Source organism: Propithecus coquereli, unplaced genomic scaffold (genome assembly GCF_000956105.1).
Source record: "Propithecus coquereli isolate 6110/MARCELLA unplaced genomic scaffold, Pcoq_1.0 Scaffold23, whole genome shotgun sequence".
In the NCBI taxonomy this organism is placed as follows: Eukaryota; Metazoa; Chordata; class Mammalia; order Primates; family Indriidae; genus Propithecus; species Propithecus coquereli.
The window spans coordinates 4,858,466-4,866,580 of record NW_012147841.1 but is presented as its reverse complement, the minus strand read 5'-3'; the positions used below and the strand labels follow the sequence as shown (position 1 = coordinate 4,866,580).

Below are 8,115 nucleotides of genomic sequence, written 5' to 3'. Positions count from 1 at the left end.
TATATAAACTACCCTCTAGACATTTTCTATAATCCTGAGACTTTCATGGAAGATGAGAATTGCATAAGCAGAAGGTTCTCTGTCCCACATGCATCACAAACTAAAGTTGAAGCTATACTTACTTTCAGTTCAAAAGTTAAACCAAGAGCTCTTTATCACCGTAAACCACACTCCCTAGTAAAAGTATGGAGGAAAGAGAATTATAGAACCAAGAGAATCAACATAAATTAAAGGCCTTTTCTTTTGTTTTCATGTATCAGAGGCCAACTTTCATCTTGACCACAAAGATTGCAGAGTCAACAAATTGTGCCCTGTATTTTTGTTTAAAAAAAGGTATTCTTAAAAGCATTAAAAGCATTGCTTTATTTACTTGAACCTCGACAGACTTAAACAATGAGAATGAATTACGGAATACCTACCCCAATCCATATCTTAGGTATCTTTATAACCCTACACGTGAGGAATTCTCTTAAAGCAAAAGCGATGGGAGCCACACCCAACCTAAGTGCTCTCTCCCTGCTTCCTCTAATCTTCTTCAGCCATAATACTGCTCAATGCTGAAGAAAAAGAGCCCATGTGTTATTTTATTTTTTTAATAATTTGAAGCTTCTTGCCCAAACCTAGAATAGACTTTTCAGTTTAACTAACATCGTCCAGTGTCAGCTATTCTAGTGGCCTTCTCCGTATTGTAAATCAATAGTATACTAATTCACAAGATCTTCTCCATCCATTATATGGTAACTACATCAACCTCTGTGTCTAAAGACAAGCACAAACAGACATTTAAACATGACTAAAGTAATTTACTTTGTCAGGATCTTAATAAGTCAAGTGGCTCTGTCCATCGCTATGAGACTTAATTCAAATGTGCAGGTGAATAAACAGATCTTAATTCTCAGCTTTGATGACCATGTTTATTTGCTCTCTCTGTAAGCTTCAGCTTTTCCAACCCTGAAGCCCGCTGAGATCCAGAGCCTGGTCATTCCAACCAAAACACTTTTCTGCATCTAGCCCCACCCCAAATTCTAAAGATGAAATATATCACCCAAAACATAAAAAATCCTGAAAAGAGTGACAGCAATTCTAGCACAAACTCACAAATATGTCCTTGACAGGAAAAAGAACATTATGTAGATTTAGAAAACAAGAAAAACCATGATTCAGAAACAAAGTTAACAATACCTAATATATGGGCAATCATATCAAGAGAAACAACAGCGTTAAGAAGAACTCTTTACTTTTAATTCTAATTAGTCAATTTGTGTTCCTTCTAAATTGCAAAGTTTGGCCTTTTTATGAATCCTGATATTTTAAGTTTGATCTTTTGTTAAACCAAATCCAGTTATTCCCATTTTATCTCATAGCATTTTGTGTAGGTGTTGAATACCCATCTGTTTCCAATATACTCCTGACATTTTTAAAAAGCGTTCCCCTGTTTCTGGAGTTAGCCCTTGCCAAGCAAGAAGAAATCTAAATTCCTTCTAGGTGAAGGCATCCATTCCTGACAAAGGTACAGATTTCCAATTCTGAAAATAATAGGACTGAACAATGGGCTGTTGGCATCTTAGCCTCATTCCATTTTTGCTGGTTAAATAATGTTGTAATTTCAACAGATTTTAAAATGAACGATTAATACCAAGTTCAATCAAGCTTATCATAAAATTGCTAATATGTATCTCTGCCTAAACCCAAGTTCAAGATGAGTATTTATAGAAGAAAACCTACTTCCGGCACCAATAACAGGGAATTTGCATGTGGGATCCTACGCAAATCAAGTCGGACACAGATGCTCCCCACTGGAGCTTGGCAACCCTGGAATGAAAATACTGTAACCATCTATACTACCAAGTTCAAACTCAGTTAAGCGAACAAGGTCATGAATTAATGTGCCATTTGACCAAAATGAGAAATACCTGTCTTAGGATACTTTGCTTAGTTTCATATAAAATTGTAAATAGTTACATGGAATATTATCATAGAACATGTAATCTCATTGTTAATGTAAAGACAACAAATTTTAATGCTAGATATTCACCATTATAATCATCGTGCCCTAGATAGAAAATAAATATTAAAATTAAAAATGTTAATAAAGCTTAGAGATAAATTTCTAAATTTCCTTTAAAATTCTAGAGGGACTATATTAACATGAATTTAATGTAGAACAAAATTTGAGTATAATGGCCAAGAGCAAAACTTATGCCAAAAATTCTAAACCTTTAGAACTTCTAAAATTTCTTTGTCTTTTGTCACAAGTTCTCTAACAGAGAATAATATTTTGAGGTATGAGGCTTGCAAAGCTTTAACTTCCCAAGAAGTGCTAGCTTTGAGAAATGCATATTAATTGGTTACCTAGAAATATTATTTTAAAATACCATTTATCTAAATTATGTCTATTAGAAATAAAAGATTAGACACTTATATCTAGAAGTATTCCTTAAGAAAATAATATTTCTAAAAACTTATAAGCCCCCCAAAGTATGGAAATCATCTCTAGAAATAAATATTTTTAATAACATCAGGGTTCACGGTCTTTAATCCGATCATTTTGTTTCTCCTACCAAAATATGTATTTACCGAACAAAAACTCAAAACTAGAAGAAACTAGATTTTAAAATATGGAGGGAGAGAGAATCACAGATCTGTTTCAATACACAAAGTGCTAGTATCTTCCAAAAAAATGAAGAAAATTACCACAAACTATAAGCCCCTAATTACTCTACTGTGCCAGGACCATTTGAGCGGTAATCCTCAAAGACTGGCACCTCAGAAGTATGCTTACAACCATGATTAACTATAGCCATAGTGTGGTTCACTGAGCAGGATATATTTTACACAGCACAGGGAAGCAGAAAGTCTCTGTGAGGCATGTGTCATGAATGCTTCGAGTCTAATTTAAACAAAGATGTCACAGAGAAGCTCAGAATATTTAGTAACTGCAGGTCAAGGAAAGACAATGAACCTAGATATGGCTGCAAAATAAATGCAGATAGAGTCTTACACAGTTCTGTTTGAAGGCACAACAGGTCTGTCCAGAACATGATTCTCCTTTTAATTTAACAGCTTACAGACATTACTAAAATTCAAAACAATCTGCCAAACTGAGAAGATTGAAAAGATACACAAAAAAGCAAACCCAGAGGAAAAATAACTTTGGTTCAACACATTTTACCTTGAAAGAAAGGTAAAACATGTGTCCCCTCAACATGTTTCACCCAAAACATAAGCAGCTGAAGCAAATGTTGGGGTGCACCTCTGGTGGTAGGAGACACAGATATTCCAAAGGAGCTTCTGAATGCACATCGATGGCAACGCAAGGTATTTTTTTTTTAATCTGCACCCCCAGGTCCTGATCCTCAGGGCTCAGCACCACAGAGAAGGGCTCAAGGAAACCTAAAATAAGCACAGAGTCAGTCATATTCTGGCCTGTGCCAGACTGAGAAGCTCAAGTAGAACAGAAAAATTCAAATGAAATAAGTGGGATTTGGAAATTCTACAGAAACATTTCCAAAACCAGTCATTAATACCAAAAGTAAAAAGACAAGACATAAGAAAGGCGCTATCTATAGAGCACAATAAAAAATTAAAATCATGGGCTCTGAATTTAGCACATACAATTCTCCAAATGATGAAGCACTTTCCACAATTAACACTCACTTTGGGAGGCCAAGCCCTGTAAGAATTATTCCTCTTTGCCCCCTCCAAACTCTTTCACACAGTTTCGAAGCATATCCCTACACTAGATGTTAACAGGCAGTGAAAGAAATGTACAATTAAGAATCGGAACACACATCACATCTAAACTATTAAAAAGTAGGCAAAACATGCCACCAGAATCACAGAGCTCTTCAGCTTGTGCAACTGCTAACACTAATGACATTCATTAGATGATAAAGTCAAAAATATAGATAGGATGGTTGAGTACTGCTCATTTTTCCATAAAAAGATGATGTTTTTGAAACAAGGGAAGAACCATATGGTAGGTTCTATAAAACAAGACACCTGCTTGAATCCATGAGGGAAAAGAATTTACTCCATAAAACTCTCCTAATGACAAAAGAAAAGCAAGCTTGCAGTTAGAATGTGTGTGATCCAATAAGCCTTGGCTAGAAACTGCTCTGCAGTCCAGATTACTCATGCCAAGTGTTGGCCTGAGCTTTCACAACACACTTAAAAGATCCTGTGGAAATGTTGACAGACTATTGGTGCTAATAGTAACCCCAACATGAGCAGATCTAAATATGTACATTTATGAAGATTGTGAAACCACCACTCTCACGTGATTCCATGTTTACATAGGGAGATAATCCAATTATTCAAATAGAGAAACACAAACTGCTCACAAAGCCAGATTTTTGTTCCCTAAAGTACTTAAATACTTCTTATATTAACACTATTTAAAAACAATTTTGCATACTTTCAAAGCACTGTAACTTAAGTGCCATAGTGTCTGACCTATCCAACTGCCTGTAGGAAAAATCTTCCCCTTCCTGCCTATCCAAATATTAAATTGTTTTTTAAAAAGAGAAAGAAGAGTAGGATGGAGTCTATTGCATGTATACTCTCATCATGTTTAAGATATTCAACTATGCCTCATATGCCACCTGCTTCCTAGAATAGAAACTGGTTGCTAACTCTTGCTTACATCACTGTCTTCATTTTAAAACAATAAATGAAAAGCAAACTAGATGGTTCATTTGGTGTCATAAACACAGCCCTCAAGAAGAGGCAGTGACATAACTTACCAGATTAAAGACTCCATTTGTTTTAAATGTGGAAACTTCCATGGGTCTTACCACTGTTTTAAAATTGAGAATGACCACTCTTGTTGGCTACACTGTTCTAGAGGAAAGTTTCTTTAAACAAAGATAATTTTCTTTTTTTTTTTTTACAATTGCCTTAATGAAAAACAGACTAACAAACCCTCAAGCTTGACAAACGTTAGTACGCAATTATTCAGGAATACACTATGATGCAAAAAAAAGTGAAAGTTTTATTATCTGCAATATCACCTGTTCACAAAAATCAGAACGATTCACCAGTAAATCTCCAGACTTACACAGGATTTGGTTCTCAATTTTTGAAACTCATTGTCTGCATTTAGCATTTATAAACAGTTTTGTTTTCATACACTTTGTTGATTTGCTAACTTCACGGCAATCTATACCTTAAATCCAGTTTGAAGTCTAACTGCTTTAATTATTTTTACTCTCCGCAGGTTCTATTTATCATGAACAAGAAGAAATGAAAAATAGAAAAGTCAGAATGAGGGGAAAACAGAAAACGAACACTGGGAACATGCTGTGGAACAGATTGCAGGCTCCATGCTTTTATACTTTTTGAAAGCAATGCTTATTACACATAATTTCCATTTATCAAAGTGAATAAACAGATCAGAGAGTTGAAGAAACCTTTCCAAGATCATACAGTGTGTTAGTGACAAATTTGAAGCCAGCTCTGACCTTTGACTTCAAAAGTCTTATTTCCCCATTGAGCAATATATGTATAGCACCTGGGGTTGGGGGAAGCATTATACCATGACTAAAATTGTGAGAACTTTCTTTCAATTTAGGCCATACCTTCGTATTATAATTTGCCCGCTGTCCCTTTCTCTGTTTTTGGCTACAGCAAAATAATCAGAGTTTCTTCTGATGATTAGTCACTGGCAGTCCTGTGCTAATTTTTTCCTAACCAGAACTATGTAAGTCCCATAAGCCAACAAAATTAAGATGTCACCCACAAAAAACACTTCAGGATAAAACTGTTGATACATCAAAAAGGATAACAGGGGGAAACTGAGTTACAAGCTTCCTCTGGGAAGCTTAAAGAGAAATCTTCAGAATTATAAATGGGAAGTCTTTTACTGTTTGGGCATACACCAAAAGGCTAGCACTTTTTAAAGAGGGATCTCCACTTGACAAGTTCAAAGAAAACAAAAATCACCCCCCAAACCATGCAATTTCCTGCAAATGGGCCACTCTCCTCACCGTCTTTGAAGACAGATCCTGTCCTGGCTAAAGGGTCTTTGAAGTAACACAGCAAGTGCACCTATGTAATTAGAAGGCCTCAGCGCGCCATTCAAACGATCCAAACGAGACTTTACAGATGCGGTAAAGCAGGAGGAATGGACTGAACACTTTTGGAGAGGAATTTGCCACTGCTTACGGACCATGATTCTTCCTCTACTCCCTCCAATCCTTGGAAGCCAAGAGCAATCTGCATATACCTTAATGGTTAAAACTGTAAATAGTACTTGATAGCTCTCCAAAAGTGGCAAAGCTATATGTGCATGTGTATGCAGATACATGCATAGACATACAGATATATACATACATTATATATGTATATACAAATGTATACATGTATTATTTTTCTGAATCATGAGAATAATTTGCAGACATTCTGCCCTGTTCTAGCTAAGTTTTTCAGTATTATGTATTTTCAAAAACAAAGATGGTGCCTTACATAGACCATGTTTGATACGATACTATTTTCTAATCCACAGTCCATATTTAATTATTCCAACAATGTACTTTATAAAGTTCTTTGTTATTTAATTTTTTTTCCTACATTGTAATCCTATCCAAGATTATATGTTGCATTCAGCTTTCCTGTTTAAGTCTCTAATCTGGAACAGTTAGTTCCTCTTTCATGATCTTAACAGTTTTAAGAGAACAGGTCAATTATTTACAACATGTCTGTTTGGGTCTGTCTGATGTGCCCTCGTGATTGTTCATGTATTTTGGGGATAACATGTGAAATGATGTTACATCCTTTCTGTGCATGTCAAGTGGCACATGATAAATCTGGCTGCATTATTGGTGATGCTAACTTATATCAGTTGGTTAAGGTGGTATCTGCTAGGTTTCTACACTATAAAGTTGCTAGTTTTTCTTCTGTAATTAATATGTATTTTGAAAGGAGATATTGTAAAACTATATAAATATCTTGTTCTTCAGACTTTCACACACTAGTTTTAGCATCCACTGATGATTCCTGCCTAAATGAATTATTATTGTGATCACTGTCAAGGTGATTTTTTAACTTCACCATTGCTTTTATATGTATTAGTGAGCATTCTATTGTTAGAAAGAATTTTCCCTTCTCCATTTGTATGCTTTTTTGTTCATATAAGTAGGGACTCATGGACTTTACTCAATGGACTATATGTTACTGTCTTTATTTAACATTCAAATTCTAGATTTGTTCAGCGAGATTTGTTTTTAAGTTGTATTTTATGTGCTACCAAGAGCTTTGGGGTAGAGAAGGAGGAGATCTAATTTATCCTAAAGAGCTAAGAAATAAGTGGTAATGTGAGTTGGGTCTTGAAGAAAAAAGCAGGAGGTTCTCAGTTTGAGGACTCCTAAACTGAGGGAATGGCATGTACATAAACGTACAGATGTGTGCACAGGATTGAGGAATGCAAAGATTAAAAGTTCGGTATGTCTGATAAATCTTGGCCAATCTTATTGGCCATTTATCTTTCAGATAAATAGCAAAAACAAAAGGAGTCATTCAATACTTAACTTAGATACAAAGAACAATTGTTGATAATATGGAATTAAATGTTACCTTGGGCCTTTTTCAGAGTTGAATGTAGAAACTGTGACCCTAGAAGTATAACCCCAGACTTTAAGAATATGTAATCTTAAAAAGTTCAGAAGAAAACAGGTTTGGGTTTGCAGCCAAAGTTTCTAAATTAGAACAGGAATTAGAAGGATATTTGCAAGATAGGAATCTATTTACATAATCCCAAAGGGGAAAAATGAGCAATGCTCTCTAGGGAATTCAATAGGGTTGCATGGAAAGTTCTCTGATGAATTCAAACATTTTAAACAACATGTACAAAAGGATATATTCAGAGGAAAAAAAATGGAATAATCTCAAAAGAAACATGAAGGGTAAAGTTCCCTTAGTTTTATGGGAAATTAGTTTTAGAGCAAATTTAACAAAAAGAAAAAGCTAAGCCCACCTATTAATATGCAATGTAATATTAGATGAAAGAGGAAAAATTGTTATTTTTTGATTTCTATATCTGTTAAAAGATATCTTTTTTCCTACAGATCATATTGGGAAAAAGTAAATAAGACTTTCAAAGTGAAAAGAGAAAAGTCA

General features: G+C 34.9%; 1 protein-coding gene across 2 annotated transcripts in view; it reads right to left on the bottom strand.

Moving 5' to 3' along the window:
- RSPO2 (R-spondin 2) overlaps positions 1–8,115 on the bottom strand; it is a 172,732-nt gene that overhangs the window by 94,753 nt on the left and 69,864 nt on the right. The gene's annotated exons all lie outside the window — the stretch shown is intronic.